We start from the raw sequence: 23,449 nt of genomic DNA on the forward strand, positions 1-23,449 counted from the left end.
CACACCTATGAGTTAAAATGCTCATAAGCATATATGAGCAAATGGGTGCATGCAGTTTGCGAATATTTGTTGAAATTTAAATTTTTTAACTATAAAAAAACAAATTAAAACATTAAGCAACCTTAAATATGCATCCCAACTCAAAATAATAATAATAAATAGATAGTAATATTGTTCAAACCTACTCACATGCCGTTACAAGGGATGCGTTGCCACTTAGTTGTTATCATATTAATTCGTCCAACTTATGCCAATTGGTTTGCTGGGAGAGTTATACGGTAAACAGACATGTTACGCAGGTCAAAACAAAGTAAAATTTTTTTGAAATTTGGAATGGATCATATGCAACCCATTCAATATTTAAATAAATATTACTTTGAAATACACGGTGATTCCATATAAGTTTGGGTGTGTGTAATTCCTGTCATTTGAGATGGTCTGCGTGTCGGCTACATTAAAATGCCCAACATATTTGTCGGACACACATTTTTTCATATAATATAAAGTTTGCTATTAATAAACTTAAAAACAACCTACTAGTTTTCACAATCATAAACTTGTCAGGATGACGCATTCCACAATTAAAATCGCGTTCCACAATTAAAACTTCCCCTGTTCCAGTGTTCCCATACATCAAAGTTTGTCCGACTAGACACCGTTAAGCTATTAACAATTTTTCAGCTTTCTATTAATAATTTTTTTTTGTACGCGGAATCCAGGCCTAATAGGTATCAGAAATAATTATTTAATGATAAATCCAAAATTACGTTGGTATTTTAATTAATTGAATGAACGCTTTTGGTTTGGAATTGAAATATTTTTGACACAAATCGTGATATCCAGGGATCTAGAAATTATGTTACCTCATTTGTGGTATCGCTATTTGGATTTCATAATTTTAATTTCATGCATTTTCATAATAACTTTAGAATGCATGTTAAAACATATGGAATGTTTATAGCTACATTGTGGTTATGACTGTAGTTAAACAGTTTATAATAAAATTATTTAGGGAAACTGCGAGGATATCGTTTTCATTTTCTTCCTTCCACACCGGTCATTATTTTGTCCAATTGAATTATTGTCTATCTTCCGATATAACTTAGCAAATATCACCCTATCCCTTAGATGGTCAAATAAGGAATGGCGACTGTGCTTTGAGAGAGAGAGAGATATAAGGAAGAAGCAGAAAACATGTAAGGCATATTCACAAATATAGTGCTTTGACTTCGTAGGCTTCGTAAGAAAACTGACTTGAATCAAAACGTATTGACTGGTTGGTAAATATAAAGTAAATTATGAACCTCAGAAGAGGAAATTTCTAAGATTCCTCCTAGGTCTAGGATATGATCTAATTATTGAAATTAATATGCTGATGGTAATATACATAGAACGATGTTAAGTGTGGGAAGTAAGAAGTAAGCAAGGGCACTTATCGTTGCTAGTGGTCCGTCATTAGCATCTTTTGAGACAAAGCATAGATCTGGGTTATATTCTTTTCCCCATGGAGCTGCTCTCAATGTTCCTTTGTATTGGGCAAAAACTAGATATGTGTGGCTCTTCGTACCAGTGTCCGATCTGAAGGATCTGGTGATGAAAATGGGTCTGGTGAGACCAGTGACCTGGTCAGACCAGTCTTTGGTCTGACCAGACCCATTTTCATAATTCTTGGTATAGCAAGGTATCTTCCCCTTTAAATCAAGCTAAACTTTGTCTCCAGCATGGGTCTCTTGTAAGGCTACCATGCCAATGTGGTTTTCGTGTCTGATTTTCTCCAACACTTGGCAATTTGCTCTGCGTATGTCTTCGATGTTAAGGTGACAGAGTCGGATATACTATCTGAGAACTCAAGTCAGTTGGTCCTTAGAAGAACCTTTATTCGTTCACATTGTATATACCCGTATATATTACGAGTAGATTTATGTTTGTGATCTGTAATATTGGCAGGAATTTGCTTCGTTCATTTGCCGCCAAAGTTTGCAAATTCATTTAGTGTTAGCCAGGGTGCAGCTCGTGGAGGTGAACTGGCATTACAACCCGCCACATTAATAGCGTGTTATCAAAAGTGTGAATCTAATGTGCGTTAAATTTTTTAATAGTTTAACTGTACATACAAGACATCCCGTTTGGATTCCCAGCATTTTTAGACGAAACGCATAATAGACCAGTAAGGATCTGTTAAAAAACGTCTATTTTTGGATGTGAAAGGTGGCATTCGAATTTTTGCAGATAAAGTTAGGTGACACCTTCAGTAATATTAATTGACTTATGCTTCTTCTCAAATATGCCCGGAACATAAATAAAAAAATTAAAATATTTAAAAATTTCGAAAAACGTCGATTTTTTTCTGCTTTCTTTGCTTATAACTTTAAAACGATTCGTTTTGGAACAAAGTCGTAGAGAAATAAAATAAAGATAATTGAATTTTGTATGATTTACGACTGGTCAAAAATGTCTTAACGTATTACCTTTTCTGCAATATAGCAATAAATACAAAATAAGGGGGCAAAATACGCCTGTGGTTATTCAATTTTTTTAACCACCAAGAACCTTAGTAATTCACTTAGGAAATTCTTTGTAACATACTTAAACTGTGTACCGAATTTCATTAAAATCGATTTAATAGATTTTGCATAATAAATTTGCAATCTGAATGTTTTTAAAAAAGTTCAAATTTTTTAAAATCTTTCTGAACAAAAAGTAGACCATTTAGAAGTCTAATTTTTTTACATATAAAGAGGTGCTCTACCTATATAATACACTTTCAGAATGAAAATCGGATTATTTAAAGGGCCTCAGAAATGTTTTAAACTTATAAACAATTTTTTGGCTTATAAACAAGTAGCTTTGTTTGATAATAAAAAAATTAACTTTTAGCAATGCAAATAATTAAAACCGGTATAATTTGAGTTAAACTTTCAAATGCTGTCAGCAGAATTGCTATTTTATTTTTTAATCAAAAGTTATTCGCGTTCAAAAATTGCAATTTTTCGAATTTTTGAAAGTTCCACTGCGTTTATCTCGAAAACTATGCATCCTACGAAAAAACTTGAAAAAGAACATTTTTTGCTTAGAATTACCCAAGAAATACAAAAAAATGTTTTATTTTGCGATAAATCGATGTTATGTAATTCCTCAAGTTCTTTGTTTATAACAATCTTATCGACATCCGGATCAACTGTTACCCAAAGAAATCGTGTTCTACGGATCAAAAAATACATAAAAACCTTGGGTAAGTCAATCTAAATAAAGGAGCCCGTAGCACCCCCTCCTGGCCACAGGACTAATTTGTTTATAAGCCAAAACATTGTTTATAACTTTAAAACATTGCTGAGGCTGCTTAAATTATCCGATTTCAATAGGGAATTTGCACTAAAAAGTTTTTTTGCATAAAATTGTTAATTTATGTTTTAAAATGTTGAAGTGGGGAGTTACGGAGTTGAAGTGGGGGTTACTTTAAAATCTTGAATATAGGAACCTTTTTTGTTTTTAGGACCTAATCTTCATAACCCAATAGGTCCCATAACGCTCTAGTAATAGTATAATCACTAAATTATTAAAATTCTCTCATTTAAATACTTGACAAATATCAAACTGTGATTAAACTACTTCTGCTCTAAATAAATACCTATAAAACTTCCACTGGACTGTGTACCAACTGTTGCTTCTCCATTAGCATGAAAGGAGGAAGGAGGAAGCTTAAAAACCAGTTAATTTAGCAAAATCCTAGTTGAGACAAAGGTAATCCGTGAAATATGTTAATACGGAGAATAAAACGAGGATTTATTTACGAGCACATATTAACGCTGAATCTTTTAAGCCAAGATAATTTGTTTGAAACACTTGGCGTGTAAAATTAAGCTCTATATTTATGTAATTTATTAAAAATACGCTCCCCAGGTAGTTCTTTTTTCATTGATGGTCATCTCACAGATGTGAACTTATTTAAACAAGAGATAAATTCGATATTCGAATTCCTCCATTCGATAAATAGGGCTGGTGTAGGCATAATGGAGTAAAATAATATATTTCACAAATTTGCAACTGTTTTAGATTATCGCTTGACACTCGACAGCCAATCGTCCACTCTACTGTACAGCGGCAGCAACCAAAAAAATTACGTTATACCGACCATGAAAATCAACATTAAGGTGAATAACAAATTTCGGTCATGCTTTATGTTTTCGAGGTCGCTATATCCGAATATGAAGTTTATTTTTATCTAGAATTTTTGGAACATGTTCAAAAATCAAATTTTATGCAAAAATGAGAAAAATCAATTTTGATGATTTTTCAGCTTTCTCTCACGGTATCTTTGGTCGTTGTAAATATTTCATTTTGCAAACTGTACTGTGTCATTTCTGAAGTATTTAAATAACAATGAGATTTGTCCAAAATGTTCAAACACGTTAAAAAAGGAGTTGTTAATTTTTAAACATTTTGTCGTCAGATTTCGTCAGTTTCATGTTTACTTAAAAAAGTTAAGTGAAAGACTTTCTAGTTTATAATATTAACCAACACAGCAATAAAATATAATTCATGTAGAAGATTTCTGGAAAAATTTAGTCAAAATGTGCAATAGAAAAAAAGTTATGTGACTTTATAGACGAGCGGTACACCTTAAAAAACGCTTATTTCTCGAGACCATGTGTGGTAAATGGCTAATTTTCATCCTATTTTATATTTTTGATGGTACTGAAAACGAAAATTAGATTTATTTTGAATTTTATTTGTGGGAGCATTGTCAAAATTGCAATTTTACCGTAAAAATAAAAAAAAATTCACGTTTTTTATGTTTAACTCGCTACAATTCTGTTCCATTTTAATATTTTTTCTGAAATTTTTATTGTATATTAGGTCTCTTACGTTTCTGAAGACAACGGGATCTGTTTCAATATTTCTCTCTCATTATAATAAAAGTTATGAATTGTTTAAAGTAAAATGTGCAGATTCCTGAATTCCAAAGTTTAATCGCAAAAGTTGAGTGACAAAATTTAAAATTTAGCTCTTTAATCAAGTTTCATGTTAAAACATAGAGTACAAAGAATAAAATGTTTTACAGAAAAAAATGATGCAACTTTTAATTTTAAGAAAAACGTGATTTCATTTTTTTTTATTTTCGGGGTAAAACTGCGATTTTGATAATGTTCCCCCATTTAAAATTCAAAATAAACCACATTTTCGTTTTCAGCACCATCCAAAAAAAAATAAAGTAGGTTTGATCAAAATTAGCCATTCACCACACTGTGGTCAGTCTCTCGAGAAATGGGCGTTTTTTGGGGGGAGTGCCACTCGCCTATAAAATCACATAACTTTTTTTTATTGCATATTTTGATTTGAAATTTTCCTTAAAACTTCTTCATGACTTATGTTTTAATGATGCGTTGATTAAAATTATAAACTAAAAAGTTTGTCACCCAACTTTTTTAAGTAAACATGAAACTAACTAAATCTGAAGACAAATTGTTTAAAAATTAACAACTTCTCTTTTAATTTATTTAAACATCTCGGACAAATCTCAATATTATCTAAATTCTTCAAAGATGACGCAATGAATATTTCAAAAAGAAATATTTACATTGAAAAATCATCAAAATTGATTTTTTGCATAAAATTTGATTATTGAACATGTTCCACCAATTGTAGATAAAAATAAACTTCATATTCGGATTCAGCGTCCTCGAAAACATAAAGAATGACCAAAATTTGCCATTCACCTATCATCGTCGCTTTTTCGATTTCTAAGCTTAAAATTAATATAAAGTAATAAGTTAATAAAATTAATATAATATAAAGTAATATTATTGGCTGTTATGGACTGGGCGATAGAAATGAAAGGGGAGACTATTTCGCAGATTTTTGCAAAGAACATAATCTATGTATAATGAATACCTTTTTCAAATTACCTAAAAGGAGATTATATACGTGGAAATCTCCAGCAGATACCCCCAATAATATCGTAAGAAACCAAATTGACTACATAACCATCAGTGAGCGTTACAGAAATGCAGTAAAGTCTGTAAAAACCTATCCTGGCGCCGATGTGCCATCTGATCACAATCTATTGTTAGCCGAAATAAAATTAAAACTTAAACGGATAAAACAACCACGATCCTCTAACAAACTGGATACCGATTTTATTAGAAACAACAGTCAGGGGATTTCAAACAATTTAGAGAGCAATTTTGAGAATAGCGAACAACAAGAATCCATCGAGGATCATTGGAACCAAATCAAAACGATTATAAGCAACTCAACTCCAAATTTCAAAGAGAAAAATCAAAAGAAGCAACAGTGGATGAACGATGAGATTTTGAATTTGATGGAAAAAAGACGCAAATTTAAGAATCAAAACATCGAAATGTATAAACGCATTAATAAAGAGATAAGGACTAAAATACGAGCGGCAAAAGAAACATACTTTGAAAAAAAATGTTTAGAAATTGAAGAGTTGCAGAGAAAACATGATTCATTTAATATGTATAAAAAAATAAAAGAACTCACCGGTCAGAACAAAAAACATGCGAATAACATCGTTGATAGAGACGGAAAACTGATTATCACTGATTTTGATAAAATAGACAGATGGAAAGAATACATTGAGGAACTGTTTAATGATGAAAGGCCCGAGCTTGAAATTAACGAAGTAGTTACAGGACCTGACATAACTATGGACGAAATTGAACAAGCAATAAGATTAGCAAAGACCAGAAAAGCGACGGGACCAGACGAAATACCGAATGAAATAATAAAGCTCTTCGAAAATTCAGGTAAAAGATCTCTCCTTCATCTTTTTAATAAAGTTTATCAAACTGGCTATATACCAACGGATTGGCTGCTGTCGACTTTTGTGACGATACCTAAAAAAGCAAACGCGAAAAGATGTAGTGACTACCGAACCATTAGCTTGATGAGTCATGTTTTAAAGATATTTCTACGAATTTTGCACTCTAGGATGTACCAAAAAATAGAAGAACAGCTTGGTGATACACAGTTTGGATTCCGCAATAACCTTGGGACCAGAGAAGCACTGTTTAGTATTCAGGTTATGGTACAGAGATGCAGAGATGTCGGACATCCAGTTTATATGTGTTTCATTGACTTTGAGAAGGCCTTTGATCGGGTAAAACATACGGAAATGATTGCTATTCTTCAGAAAGTGGGTATTGATGATAAAGACCTACGCATTATCAAAAATCTTTACTGGCATCAACGTGCAAACATCAGGATTGGCTGGGACACGTCTGAAGAACTTCAAATACGAAGAGGAGTAAGGCAGGGCTGCATTTTGTCCCCACTAATATTTAACATCTATTCTGAGTTTGTTTTCAATAAAGCAGTGGATAATGCTCAATGTGGTATCAAAATGAATGGCGTCAATATTAATAATTTGAGATATGCGGATGACACGGTGTTAATTGCGACCAATTATGAAGAACTTCAACATCTGATTAATAGGATTACCACAACGTGTGATGAATATGGACTCAAGCTAAACACCGCAAAGACCAAGGTGATGGTTATCAGTAAGACGCCAATACAACCGGAAGTAGTAACAGCTTATGGTGAACAATTAGAAAGAACTAACAGTATCACCTACCTTGGTTGTAATCTAAATGAGAACTGGGACATGAGCAAAGAAATTAGAATACGTATTGAGAAGGCCAGAGCTGCATTCTTTAAGATAAAGAAAATTTTATGTGGAAACAACATTACTTTGAATCTTAAAATTAGATTAGTGAGATGTTATGTGTTCTCTAGTCTTTTGTACGGTGTCGAAGGTTGGACTTTAACAGATACTCTTCTCAAGAAATTGGAAGCCTTTGAAATTTGGGTATACCGAAGAATCCTACGAATAAGTTGGGTGGATAGAGTTCGTAACGAAGTTGTTTTGCACCGGATGGGAAAAGTCACAGAAGTCGTCAGAACAGTTAAAAATCGAAAACTTGAATATTTTGGCCATGTTATGCGACACCCAGAGAGATATAATATACTCCATTTAATAATACAAGGCAAGGTAGACGGAAGAAGAGGGCCAGGTCGAAGAAGAACGTCATGGCTTAAAAACCTGAGAGAATGGTATAACAGATCCTCTGCATCCCTTTTCCGAGCTGCCGTTAACAAAATTACTATAGCCAATTTGATAGCCAACGTTCGATAATCGAGCACGGCACATGAAGAAGAAGCTTAAAATTAGGGGTGTGCCGTTCGCCTATAAGAAGTATGAAAGTAAATGGCTCTAGTATTTACTTAAAAATTGATGTTTTTTGACGTCTTTGACGTTGACTTTGATACTCGCTTAGCATACCATTTTTAGGTAGGTATACCTACGAATCATTCGCACACATGATATCAAATTGCGCGCTACATGGCACAGAAAGAAATGACGAGAAACCGTTTCACTCTGTGCCCCAACGAGATATAAACATAACCTCGTTCAAGCTGCTTAGCTTAAAGAGTACATACATTGACGCATACGTTGTACAAAGGTGAATCTCTGGATATTCTCAATTCCATTCTTATTGATAACTCCTATCCTGTATCCATCATCAATAAATATCTATTTTCCAAAAACTATGATCACTTCTATTTCGGAAGCAACATATTAAACACTTACACGTTCACACCTGCACAAGCTGCTACAAAATATGTGTTTCTTTCCCGTATTTCCCACAAATCATGAAAAAGATTACCAAACTCTTCAAAAAATTACCCGATAAAATAGCTCTAAAAACACCAAAACTGTCGGAAAGTTGTTTTCCACTTCCAAAACTCCATTGACCCCTTTAGAACATTCTAAAATCATATACCCTGTGCAGAATGAATGAAACTCCTGTTACATTGACCAGATCAGCCGCTCTCTTCAAGGACACCTAACCTCTCACAGCGACATTAGGATTTCCAAACCCTCTTGTGCCCTTGTACAACCCGCCATTTCCACCAAACATCAGATCCACTTCAAAAAAATCCAAATACTGACTAAAAAACAAAATTATCAAAAAATATCCTTCCTGGAAGTGTGCCATATTTTCACACATCCATCTGCCTTAAATAAGAGAACTGACGTTGATAATTTGAGCCATGTGTACATAATGTGTCTCCCCTCTTATATAATAAATAAGATCACATTATATACCATATTCTGAGGTTAACACACTTTCAAATATTTCTGCCATACAAATCCTCACATCGAACAAATTATTCAACTATCCCCGTAGAAGTTCAATATTGCACGCTTACATGTGACCACGTAAGGACTTAAAATCAAATACATGGGCAAACTCGGGTAATAGGCAATTTCTCAGTGTCTTGATCGTCTTAATCTGTGTAACGAGGTCGTTACGTTTGTTGCTCCAGGTAACAAAAATTCAGCCGGAAGACAGAAGGTTCGCTTTTTAAGACATTTATTTAGAATCAAAACATTACAAATGATAAGATAATTAGTCTTAATTACTACTCGTTAATTTCGTTAATAAAATATATTTTAAACCTACGTATCGAACATTAGGTTCGGGTTAATGTGACGATATCTGGTACATGAATGAATACTACCGACGATCGCGTGGATTAGGAATAATTACATTTATTAATATGAAACGGACATATAAGGAGAAGAAAGCTTGCTCAGCTCGCCAGCGGAAACGACATGTAAGGAAATACGATCAACGCTCGTAAAAGGAAAACCGTCGGATTCGTTCAACACACCAAAACGACGGCGGAAAATAGTCGGGATAACTCATCTCTTATACCTCGCTGTTGTTTATTATTCTTCGATCAACGCTCCAAGAATAATAATCAACTTTTCGTTCCGACTTTTATATCGTACGAGACGGTATAAAAACACGTTTTACTTAATTCATTGGTGTACTCTAGACGATAAAATTATATTTAGTCCAGGGCGCATCTGTTTTGAGATGGACGTTGAGAGGTGACTCAAATTTTTTTGCAGAAATTGCTTAAAAATAAATCAAATACTAATATTTGAGTTATCCTCCCTCTCAAAAAGGTACGGAACATTGTTTAAATAATCAAAATATCAAAAATTGAAGGAAAAATTCGATTTTTTTTCTTCGTTTTTTGATTATAACTTTAAAAGTATTCATTTCCGAGAAAAGTTGTACTGACATGAAAGTTGCATAATTAAATTTTCTACAATATAGAATTGGTTAAAAATTTAAAAAATAGTCACCCTAGTTGCAAAATAGCAATAATTGCGAAAAAAAACATACAAAAACAAGTATTTGCATTTTACGTTTTTCAACCATTTGTGCTACACTTAGGACCTTCATAGTTCACCCAGGAAAACTTTATGACACAGTAAAACAATACTGTAAATTTCATTAACCCGCCATTACACGCGCTATGAGGGAATCCCTCACCATATTTGTTTATAAGCAATGAAATTGTGTAAACTAATAAGATAACCTTAAGCACCCAGGAATGCCTTAAGCATGGTTCATGAGAGGGTATGAAAAAGTTATAGAATATTTCAGGCGGTCAGTGTGCTGTGTGATAGTTGAAAGAAGAGACATCCCTCTTCAAGTGAGGGAATTCCTCACTGCGCGTGCAATCACGGTGAAATCACGTTTCTGTTATCTCAAAGAAACTTTTAGGTTTTTATTTAATATTTAGGTTGGTTTAATTAAAATATTATTGTTTGGATTAGGTTAGGAACAGTGGCACACCGAGGGGGGGTTTGGGGGTTAAAATCCCACCCAGAGCATATAGAAATATATATAAAAGAAGGTAGGAAAATGTAACTTGTCTTTCACAAATAATACAAAAAACTTTCGGTGCCCAAGCAAACCCCCCTCCCCTCAGAGGAAAATTCTAGGTGCGCCACTGGTTAAAAACCCATTTTTAAATTTACCTATTCTAATTGGGAAATAAGCCACAATATTTAACTTGAAAAATTGATTTTATTGACGTTTCGAATTCCACCTCGGACATCTTTATCAAAATATAAAATATTATTAGTTAATTACATAAATGCCACAAAGAAATAGCTTCAGAACAGTTGTTAATTTTAATTTGTATTTTCACTAAAATGAATTTGCGTAAAGAACGTTAATTTCTTCAGTGGCTTGCTGAAATTGAAAATTAAGAAAACTTGCTTTTGATCTATATTATTTTTACTTTTGTTTTATTAAATTAATAAAAAAAATTGGTTTACGAGACTTTCTATAATATGTGAGTACAACCCATTTTATATTTATACATGTTGACATTCATTCTTTCTCGAAATAAGTCGAATTTATGTAGGTGAGGGCGACGCTCATACGCGTGCAACCACGTCACAATAGAAGACGCGTGTAACGGCGGGTTAAGATCGGTTCAATAGATTTTGCAAAATAAATTTTGCAATCCTGCTTTCGCAAAAAAAAATTCATTTTTTCAAAATGTTACAGGACTGAAAATAAAGCAGATAGCAAGTTGCAATTTTTTTTGCTTATAGAAGTGTATTTTACCTTTTATTTGCAGTTTTCAAAATTAAAATCGATTAATTACCACGGCGTCAGAAAATTTTTGAAATAAACAATAATTTTTGGTGCTACGCGCAGGACAGCGGTGTTCGATTCACACAAGTTGATTTCCACCAAAATTTCTTCCAATCTTTATCTAATATATCTAATTTACTCTATATTTTGTTGTATTTTAAAATTTTAATTCCACAAAAATCAAACTAATTTTATTATTGTTTGTGAAAAATTGTTTAAACAATTACATATGTTTAAAAATAATAAACTTTTATTATTTAATTTAAAATATATGAACAAAGAAAGTTTTTGCTAATAAAAGTGTTATTTCAAAAGATAGAGTATGTGTTTTTATTTTGCAATAAACAAATTTATTTATTTATATCGAAATGTCATAAAAATTAAAATGTATCAATCATTATCAAAGGTCATTGGAATGCCCAATCAGAGCAAACTATCCGCTGTCCTGCGCGTAGCACCAATAAATAATGTTTATTTAAAAAAATTCCTGACGCCGTGCTGTTAATCGATTTTAATTTTGCGATATTGCAAATGAAAGGTACAGTACACTTCTATACGCAAAAAAATTTTCAACTTGCTATCTGCTTTATTTTCAATCCTGTAACATTTTGAAAAAATGAATTTTTTTTTCGAAAGCTGGATTGCAAAATTTGTCAGCACAACTTTTCTCGGAAATAAATACTTTTAAAGTTATAATCAAAAAACCAAGAAAAAAATCGAATTTTTCCTTAATTTTTTGACATTTGGATTATTTAAACAATGTTCCGGAGCTTTTTGAGAGGGAGGATAACTCAGATATTATTACTTGATTTATTTTCAAGCAATTTCTGCAAAAAAATTTGAGTCACCTCTCTACTAATATTTTTACAGATGCGACCTGGTCTAATTATCGTTACATCTGAATAGGAAAATTACCAAATGAAGCCATCTGTTAAATTCAAATCACCGTACCATTAAATAAACAAACATTAGTGCACGGTGGTAGCTTTTTATTGTTTTTCGTTAAGGCAGTTGCTCTGTATGTTTTGTATAACGGGTGTCCCAATAAGAATGGCTCTCGGCCATATCTCAGGAACCGTTTATAGTACAGATTTGAGCAATAAGAATGGCTCTCGGCCATATCTCAGGAACCGTTTATAGTACAGATTTGAGAAAAAAATATTTATAACAAAATTTGCCTCAAGAAAAGCCTGGAAATTATTTCTATGATTGTGGGTGCCCCGCTTCTTCTACTTAACGTGCCCTATCAAGTCCCCTTGACGTTGGCGATTAACATGGCGAAACTGTCTCTGTCTCGAGCTATTCTAAATAGGTGGTCTGCTTTCTTTATTCCTGTCCACTCCCGGATATTCTTCAACCAAGAGGCCTGCTTTCTACCAATTCCTCTGCGTCCTTCGATTTTACCCATCATAATAAGTTGAAGAATATTATACCGGTCTCCCCTTACTACGTGTCCAAAATAGGCCATATTTCTATATTTGATGTTATCAAGCAGCTCGCGGGTAGCATTTGCTCTAAGGACTGCCACATTTGTCAGCATAGCCGTCCATGGTATTTTCAGTATACGTTTGTGCAGCCACATTTCAAAGGCCTCCAAACGGTTAATGGTAGATATATTTAATGTCCATGGTTCGACACCATACAAGAGGACTGACCAAATGTAGCATTTAATCATGCGCTTTCGAAGTTGAAGTTGCAAGGTATCATTACAGAAGAGTGACCTCATTTTTAAAAATGTCGTGCGGGCTATGTTGTTCAGTAATATGGCAACCAAGATATTTAAAACTGGGTACTCTTCGAATTATATGACCATCAACATATAACCGCGAATTTTGATGGGCCAAACGGCTAAATACCATGTATTTTGTTTTTGAACAGTTTATATTTAGGCCAAACTCTCTTCCCACTGTGTCAATGGCATTTAAAACGTGTTGTAATCCATTCATATCATCACTTAAAATAACTGTATCGTCTGCATAACTGGGTCCAACGCTAGAGGGCGTAATTGAATATCAATAATTGAAAAATCTAAATTGTACAAAATTTACCCAATGAAAGGGCACTGGAAATCCAATCATCGTATTCTTCATAAAATTCTGCGCATATTTGATTTCACAAGTTTATGTCTACCTTTGCAAATAAGAAGTGGGGGTGAGTGGGAACCTTCTTAAGAAAAAATGGCTGTAAGTCCGGTTCTGCTAAATCAAATTTTGCATACTTAGTCTTGTTGAAAACAGCTAATTTTCGTCAATGTAAGTGTTATTTTCGAAATAGCCTAATAAGTAATATGCAAGCTAGGAGGTGTTATTTAATTATTTTCAGAAATCTAGTTTTCTTTGGAAAATATTAAATTTAAGTATGCATTTTTAATCCTGCATTACAAAATTAGACCAAATTAGAAACATAATACCGAAAACCGCATGTCGATACCTTTTTTCTATCTCGAGATATCTTACGAAATGTGTAAATTTTAAACATAACTGTTACTGTCACCGGTAAACGAGGTTAAGGAAAAGTAGTGTGCTATGGACTATGGAAAAAACAAATAAACATTTTTCAGATGTAAACGTATATAATTAATTAAAACAACAATAAGACAAGCAACACTATAAAATATAACAAAGAAATAAAAGCAACTGCTTACTTAGTCTTAGTGACTTCAAATTGTTGCTTATCATTTTCGATGCAAGCATTTACTCTTGCAAGAGTAGATTGAGTAGCAACAGATTTAACTGTTTTAGACTTTTATTTATGGGGACGGATTAAATACCTTGTTTTTGCCGCTAGGCCCACTACACGAGAAAACATGATCTAGAATCTAGAGAATACGAAACGCCATTCAAAGCATTGCGAAAGCAGAAATTTCTGTTCAATCTACTCTTAAAAGAGTAAATGTTTGCATCGAAAATTATGGGCCACAATTTGAACATTTAGGTCGTCAGTAAGTAAGTATGTAGTTGCTTTTATTTCTTTGTTATATTTTACACCTAGTGTTATTTGTCTTATTGTTGTTTTTTTACACATTTCTTAAGATATCTCGTGATAGAAAAAAGGTATCGACATGCGGTTTTCGGCATTATGTTGCTAATTTGGTCTAATTTTGTAATACAGGATTAAAAATGCATACTTGTATGTAATATTTTCCAAACAAAACTAGATTTCTGAAAATAATTATATAACGCCTTCTAGATTGCACATTACTTATTAGGCTATTTCGAGAATAAGACACTTACAATGACGAAAAAGAGCTGTTTTCAACAAGACCAAGTATGCAAAATTCGATTTAGCAGAACCGGACTTAACTATTTTTTCATAAGAAGGTTCCCACTCACCCCCCCCCCTCTAATTTGCAAAGGTAGACCTAAACTTGTGAAATCAAATATGCGCAGAATTTTATGAAGAATACGATGATTGGATTTCCAGTGCCCTTTCATTGGGTAAATTTTGTAAAATTTTGATTTTTCAATTTTTGATATTCAATTACGCCTTCTAGCGGTGGATCTACAATTATGAAAATAATTTTCAGGCTTTTCCCGAGGCAACTTTTGTTATAAATATTTTTGAAGCTAAACTTCTTTACGATCGAGTAAGTCATATTATACATATAAAATAATATATTAGTGTTAAGTAAATGTATTATTTATTATAATTTTTGTGTCTTTGGGTTTGTCTTCCCCGGGAATAAGATATTTTATAATAACAGTAAGTATATTTAAAGTATTTTTGTATACTTCACTTGGTCAGTATATGAGAAATCTTGTAACCTGTCAAAGCAGAAGGGATATAGCTCAGTGGTAGAGCGTGTGACCGGAGATCAAGTGGTACCGGGTTCAAATCCCGGACGGTTCATATTTTTTTATATTTTTGGTATCGTTTTAATAAAAAAATTTTAAAAGTGGTAGGTAAATAAAGTAGTTTAATATTTAAATAAAATACAAATAACCTGTTAAGTATATTAATTTCGTTGAAATCATAATAATAGAAGTATAACTTTTTACGTGCGTACAAAGTACACACACATTCTTTTTTTTTTCTCAAAGTTGTAGTATAAACGGTTCCTGAGATATGGCCGAGAGCCATTCTTATTGGGACACCCGGTACAGTTTATATATCACCTAAAACAAACTACAAGTTATTTTCTAAGTATTTCACACCATTATAAATGTTTTACTTACCGACCTTTTTTTGTACTGACCTGATGAAGGCTTTAAAATTATAACGCGAAACATATTCATTAAAGCAATGAAGTAGCTGAATTCTTAAATTTTAAATAAAGCTCTTAAATTTTTTATAATTATTTCAGGTAATGTTGAATTTACCGGTGAAACTGGCTTTTAAATTTCCTTGGAATTTGATCATAAAAGATGAAATGCAGACTCATCAGTCCCATAGTTTAGATTTTAGATCCTTTTTGCTTGCTATAACAGAGTTTTATTGCTAATACCTTCTCTCGTAGCTCGTTTACACGTCGATGAAGTTATTTGACATTGCTTAAAAATGTCAGCAATTTATTACTCAAGACGTACCCGTATATCAGACCTTAAATAGGTTAAACATGTCTGGAAGATTTAAGGGTGGGAATTTATTGTCTCGTGTGTGATAAAGAACTTAATTACAGTTAAAATGTACTTCTAGATTTATTTATTCGCTGAAAAGTGCCAATTTGAACAAGACATCTGTACTGAAGCTCGACGCATTCCACATACCTTTTGTATGTGGAATCCATACGATACTTTTGACATCCATAAGATATCTTAATGTCGCTCAACGTTAATTTAACCCGGGAGTAGTCGCGCTCACTTCTGTAACGTCGATAGTCGCGTGTGAGATTCTATCTCAATATACGAATTTAACCCGGGAGTAGTCGCCCTCACTTCTGTAACGTCGATAGTCGCGTGTGAGATTCTATCTCAAAATAAGAATTTAAGACAAATTTTTATTTTGTACTATTTTATCTACTTTTTATATTGAAAATATATATTTCTAACAATTTTATTAAAAAAACCTGTGTTAACGGCCACCTGCCAACATCGGCCACCTGTCCTAACGGCCAGTTTAAAAATTTCCCAAACCAATTATATGTAGACTATAAAAACTGGCAGTACCGTCCACCTTTCTATATCGGCCAATAGTTCTTTCATTTTTAGTGGCCGTTACTGACAAATTTTACTGTACAGTAAAACCTGTGTTAACGGCCACTTGCCAACATCGGCCACCTGTCCTAACGGCCAGTTTAAAAATTTCCCAAACCAATTATATGTAGACTACAAAAACTGGCAATAGCGGCCACCTTTCTATGTCGGCCAATAGTTCTTTCATTTTTAGTGGCCGTTACTGACAGGTTTTACTGTATTACGAAAAAGGATTAAATGTGAGATTCTATCTAACGGCGCGACTACTCGCGGGTTAAAGCTAATTGGCTCTCCCCAAAGCCATAAATTCCACAAAAAGAAGAAGAAGAAAAAAAAATTCTTACGCATTACTACACCCTTTCTCGAGGCACTTACGAAATTTTTTCAAAATTGCAAAATTTTTCATCTAGTCATCGCGAAAAAGGGTAAAAATTGAGATTCTATCTCACCGCGCGACTACTCGCGGGTTAATATACGAACAAGACAATCTTCCGGCGTTACAAGCTACCAAGCGCTACAAAACTCAGTACAGAAATTTTGGATTACTGAAAAGCTCATAAGGAAAGGCCTCATATATTTTAGAAATTGTTATTCCACGAAAAATGTTGTTCCACATCCTACCAGACCAAAAACAATGGGAACCTTCTCTGGTAACACCTCTGAGGCTTCTACAATTTGCAAGCCGTAACGGATGCTGAGACTAAGGAAGATGAGGGAATTTTACAATTTATAATTCACGTCCCATCTGCTCAGCGCGGTAAAGTTCCAACGCAAATGGTTCCCTTCGTACTCCAATCAGAGTAAACATGTAAATAAAAAATGAATAACCATTTTCAATTTCGTTGGAACACGAAACTACAGCCTCATCATTATTCCAGTTCAATCAGAGAGTACAGCAAGCACCTCTACCGGTTTCGAAACTTATTAGTCTCTTATCAGGAGGCACATACGCTGCTCTCTCTGACAAAACTAGGACAAACCCCGGCGTGCAGTCACGGATTGCAACGAACGAAATGGCAGGGATACCCTAGCGGCAACTGCTAGCAAAAGACTAAGTCTTCAATCTAATAGCACATAAAACAACACCAAAAAATGTTGTACCAATTTATAATTCACGTCCCATCTGCTCAGCGCGGTAAAGTTCCAACGAGAATGGTTCTCTTCGTACTCCAATCACAGTAAACATGTAAATAAAAAATGAATAACCATTTTCAATTTCGTTGGAACACGAAACTACAGCCGCATCATTATTCCAGTTAAATCAGAGAGAGCAGCAAGCATCTCTACCGGTTTCGAAACTTATTAGTCTCTCATCAGGAGGCACATATGCTTCTCTCTCTGACAAAATTAGGACAAACCCCAACCCCGGCGTGCAGTCATGGATTGCAACGAACGAAATGGCAGGGATGCCCTAGCGGCAACTGCTAGTAAAAGACGAAGTCTTCAGTCTAATAGCACATAAAACAACACCAAAAAATGTTGTTCCACATCCTACCAGACTAAAAACAATGGGAACTAATCGCTTAAAACTTGAAATCTATGAAGTTTTGAGAAAAATTACAGAAAATCTTTTTTGTTTAAGATGACCCAAAAATGCTAAAAACATATTTTCGGGAGCAAAAAATGTGACGTTTTGGATTTATTAAAAAACTGTTAAACAGAATTTCTGCCTAAAAATTTCGCACTGCACCCTTCTGATTTGTTTACCGAATTGGAATAACCAGACAGGTAGGGTTAACTCCGGACCCCGGAAGTGTCATAGGTTTTCAAAACGGACCTTCAGGAAATATAATTGGTGACCCCTGCTATATACCATATACCACAATATTACAACATAAAAAAGTTTTATTACGTGTTGAAAAACTGTACTGAAAAATTCTCTACACAAATAATAATATAGAGTGTCCCAAAAGTAGTGGAACGGTCGAATATTTCGCGAACTAAACAGGGGATCGAAAAACTGAAAAATACGTGTTCAATCATTTTCAAAAATCTATCCAATGACACCAAACACCAACCCCCACTATACCCCCTGGAGGTGGGGTGGGGGTAACTTTAAAATCTTAAATGGAAATCCTCAGTTTTTCTTGAAGATTTGGATTCGTTACGTAAAAGTAGGCAACTTTTATTCAAGACGTTTTTTCGAACTATGGATAGATGGCGCTATAATTGGGAAAAACGATTTATCCTGATACCATAGGTAAATTATAGAAACGGTCTAATATCTCACGAAATACACTTCCAAATGAGAAACCAAAAAACAGATTTTTAATCTTTTTTGAAAACCTATCGAATAACACCAAACATGACCCTCCAACCCACTCCCTGGATGTGGGGTGGGGGTAACTTTAAAATCTTAAATAGCAACCCCCACTTTTTATTGCAGATTCGGATTCGTCATAAAAAATTAAGCAACATTTATTCGAAACATTTTTTAAAATTTCTGATAGATGGCGCTAATAAATCGAATTTTTCCAATTAAGGCGCCATCTATTAACAATTCTAAAAAAATGTTTCGAATAAATGTTACTTAATTTTTCATGACGGATCCGAATCTGTAATAAAAAGTGAGAGTTGCTATTTAAGATTTTAAAGTTACCCCCCACCCCACATTCAGGGGGTGGGTTTATAGGGTCATGTTTGGTATTATTCGATAGGTTTTCGAAAAAGATTAAAAATCTGTTTTTTAGTTTCTCATTTGGAAGTGTATTTCGTGAGATATTAGACCGTTTCTATAATTTACCTATGGTATCAGGATAAATCGATTTTCCCAATTATAGCGCCATCTATCCACAGTTCGAAAAAATGTCTTGAATAAAAGTTGCTTACTTTTATACAACAAATTAAAATCTGCAAGAAAAACTGGGGGTTTCCGTTTGAGATTTTAAAGTTACCCCCCACCCCACCTCCAGGGGGTGTAGTGGGGGTTGGTGTTTGATGTCATTGGATATATTTTTGAAAATGATTGAACACGTATTTTTCAGTTTTTCGATCCGATGTTTAGTTCGCGAAATATTCGACCGTTCCACTACTTTTGGGACACCCTGTATAATCCGATCAAAAAGAAGTCAGTGTCCTAATATTGTTAGTGGGATCTGGATTAGTACGATAAAGTCTAGCAGAGTGCAATTTTTCCGGTTGAATTAAACATCTTGAAAAAGACAACTGACAGATTTACCGAAGAGCTTCGAGCAAAATTAATGGCAACAGTAAGTGACGCTGATAGATTACAACGCGGTAGAGCGTTTGAGATATACTACACCTAACTTCACATTGAAATTCTTTAAAGAAAATTGTTGGTAGAAAATATCCAACTTAAAATAATGATAGGAGTGCTTTGTTATCATACACTCGCAGTTTGTGAAAGGCGCAACACGAAATTAATGAATAGGATTGAAATATTGCATAAAACTCTTTTCGTGTGGAATTAAATTTGCATTAGAAGGTATTCATATCAAATAATCTTCTTCTTCTTCTTCTTCTTCTGATATTAGGCCTCTTGACCTATTCCTAACCGATTTTGAGCTTGTATTCGTAGCTGTGATGTTGACAGCCAGTTATCTCGCCACCTTTTAAAGGGCCATACTATTGGTCTCTTGCTTGTTGGCTTTGAATCTCTGGCTATGCGGGCTCTCCGCACTCTCGTGTGGAAAATGAATGCACATATCGAAATGAGTGGAAGAAAATTGTAACGAAAGCCAAGTCATACAACAAACTTTGACAACATACAAGTGAAATGCGGAGTGATTCACCGCAATAAGAGAATCAGAGAGCTCTAAGTAAGAGCGGCAAACATTCCACCTGGAATGAAAAGCCCTGGTGATGATAATGATTAAGTTATAAACTAAGTTTGTACCATTTTTAAATAGTAAATAATTGTATCTAACTATGTTTTTCTTACATACTATGTGTATTTTTCCAAATAAAAACCATTTTTTGAACATAGAACTTTTTGCACCCTATTTTGTTCTATTACATCATTAAATTTTATTACATATTGGATTGCATATTTTGTAATAAAAGTCAATATTTGTGCATATACAGGGTGTCCAGAAACTCTCCTGATAAACGAAGACCGGAGATTCTTCAGATAATTTTAAGACAATCTAATCCAATTCACCTAGTACTAAAATGCTTCCTGAGGGAGCTAGAGCTCTTTGAAGATGACGTATTTGAATAAGTTTTTCTTAAATATCTCCAGAACACTGTTATTTAGAAAAATTAAAACTGGTACGTTTATTTATTTTCCAGAGATAAATCGATTCCATCAATTACGAATTTCTAGTACCGGTCATGGGCGCCCGTTTTGGGTAGGGCAACTAGTATTGTATAGCATAACTTTTTTGTCTTTAACTTCTAAGCATTTTTGCTACTGGAGTATTAAGTTGTAAGGTATTCTAATACTAAATAGTACTCTAAATTTAAGGCGGTAGGATGCACCGTTTTCTAGAAAAATCGATTTAAAAATTTTTCGTTTATTGAATTTGAAAAAGATTTGAAAATTTTTTTCAAAAAAAGACGGCGAATTCTAACGACTTAAAGCAAGAGTAACTTTTAGTACTAGAATACTCCATAATTTAATCATCAAGTGTCAAAAATGCTTAAAAATTAAAGATAAAAAAGTTATGCTATAAAATAACCGTTGACCTACCCAAAACGGACGCATATGACCGGTACTAGAATTTCGCAACTAAGGAAATCTATTTATCTCTGGAAGATAAATAAACGCACCAATTTTCCTTTTTCTAAATAGTTTTTTTTTAATTTTTTTTCAAATTCAACAAACGAAAAATTTTAAAATAGATTTTTCTAGAAAACGGTGCGTCCTACCGACTTAAAGCAAGAGTACCTTTTAGTACTATAAAATACCAGTTGCCTTATCCAGAACGGGCGCCTATGACCGGTACTAGAAATTCGTAATTGATGTAGTTAATTTATCTCTGGAAGATAAATAAGTGTACCAGTTTTTGTTTTTCTTAATGGAAGCGTTCTGGAGATAATTAAGAAAAACTAATTTCAAGACGCCATCTTCAAAGATCTCTATCTCCATTAGGAAGCATTTTCGGACTAGGTGAATTGGGTTAAATTGTCTTAAAATTATCTGAAAAATCTCCAGTTTTCGTTTGTCGAGAGAGTTTATGGACACCCTGTATATTGCAGGGAAAAAATTCAATACTTTGCACACGGTTATTAATTTGGATCAAAGTATTTCTTTGTAAGCATATTTTTTCAAAAATATGTGCGCTTTATTAATCATAATACTTTTTTTCTACGAACGTGTTAAAAATGCAATTTTTAGCACTCCATAGGAGCCTTAAAAATGTCACTTTAAAGCACTGGGTGCTTTAAAATTTTTAAAGCGCTGCAGTTAAAAGTGAAATGTCAAATTTTAAAAGCAAACATCAAAATATTTATATTTCATTTATTAACATTATAGGTCTGGATCCCGCGTATGAAAAAAAAGTTGATTAATAGCAAGCTGAAAATTTGTTAATAACTTAAGGGTGTCTAGTCGGATAAACTTTGATATATGGGAACACTGGAACAGGGGCAGTTGTAATTGTGGAACAGGTAAAAAATTTGGAACGGTCACACCACGAAAACGGCACATTTATTTTGTTCGACAGAACAGACTTAAACTCTCCTAACAGAGATTAAACTCTCATGCAAAAATCAGACTGCCATTTATCACCTGTCATAATTCCTGTCATTTGACATATTCTACATGTTCCCCTCATTAAAACGTCCATTTGGTGATAAATAGCAGTCTGCTTTTTGCATGAGAGTTTAATCTCTGTTCGAAGATTTTAAGTCTGTTCTGTCGGACAAAATACATGTGCCGTTTTCGTGGTCTGACCGTTCCAAATTTTTAAACTGTTCCACAATTAAAACTGCCCCTGTTCCAGTGTTCCCATATATCAAAGTTTGTCCGACTAGACACCCTTAATCTATTAAAAAATTTTCAGCTTGCTATTAATCAACTTTTTTTTCATACGCGGGATCCAGACCTATTAATATTATCTAACAGTACAATTTGCGCAATATGAAAAAGGTTTTTTAAAAGGCTTTTTAAAATTTAATTTAAACTGTATTATTGCATTTTTAACACGTTTGTAGAAAAAATATTGTATGATATACGTGTTAAAAGTACATTTTTAAGGCACTCATGTTCTTCTAAACCTTCACGTGCGTGCCTTAAAATTACTTTTAACACATATTTTATAAATAACTTGTATCAGTTTTAATGTTGTTCTGAAGCTATTTCTTTGTGGCATTTTAGAACAGTTAATTACTTTTAATCCGAAACAGATCGCAAAAGCATCGTTTGATTTTATTTCCAGAAAATTAATTGTTTTTTATCTAAAAATGCACAGTAATAAAAAAATCAAAATTGCTCTAGTAGCGTAAAAATTAATTTATCGCGAAACCGTGATATCATACTCGTAGTTAAACTATTAGAGGGTTGATTGATGTCCTTTTTCGAAAGGGAATAGTGGTTAAAAAATTTCAAAAATTTATTTGAATGCGCTTTTTATCAGTGCCAAACTTTTAAATAAGCCCTTTATGGGCCCATGTTTCTACACAAAAATTCATCAACTATGGAGAACTCTTTAATGTGGAGTATTTGTAATATCGCCGGCCTCATATGAAAAGTGCCTAAGTCCAAATTAAAAAATTTTACAGGAGACGAAAAAATTTTATTTTAAGAATGATTTTGACTTAAAACTTTATCTTATTTTTCACAGTTACTTAGAATACTGTCCGTCAGCCTTATCATAAAGATAAATATATTTTTAAAATATTATTACTTTAGAAATG

The sequence above is a fragment of the Diabrotica virgifera genome, chromosome 2, assembly GCF_917563875.1.
Source record: "Diabrotica virgifera virgifera chromosome 2, PGI_DIABVI_V3a".
Classification (NCBI taxonomy): Eukaryota; Metazoa; Arthropoda; class Insecta; order Coleoptera; family Chrysomelidae; genus Diabrotica; species Diabrotica virgifera.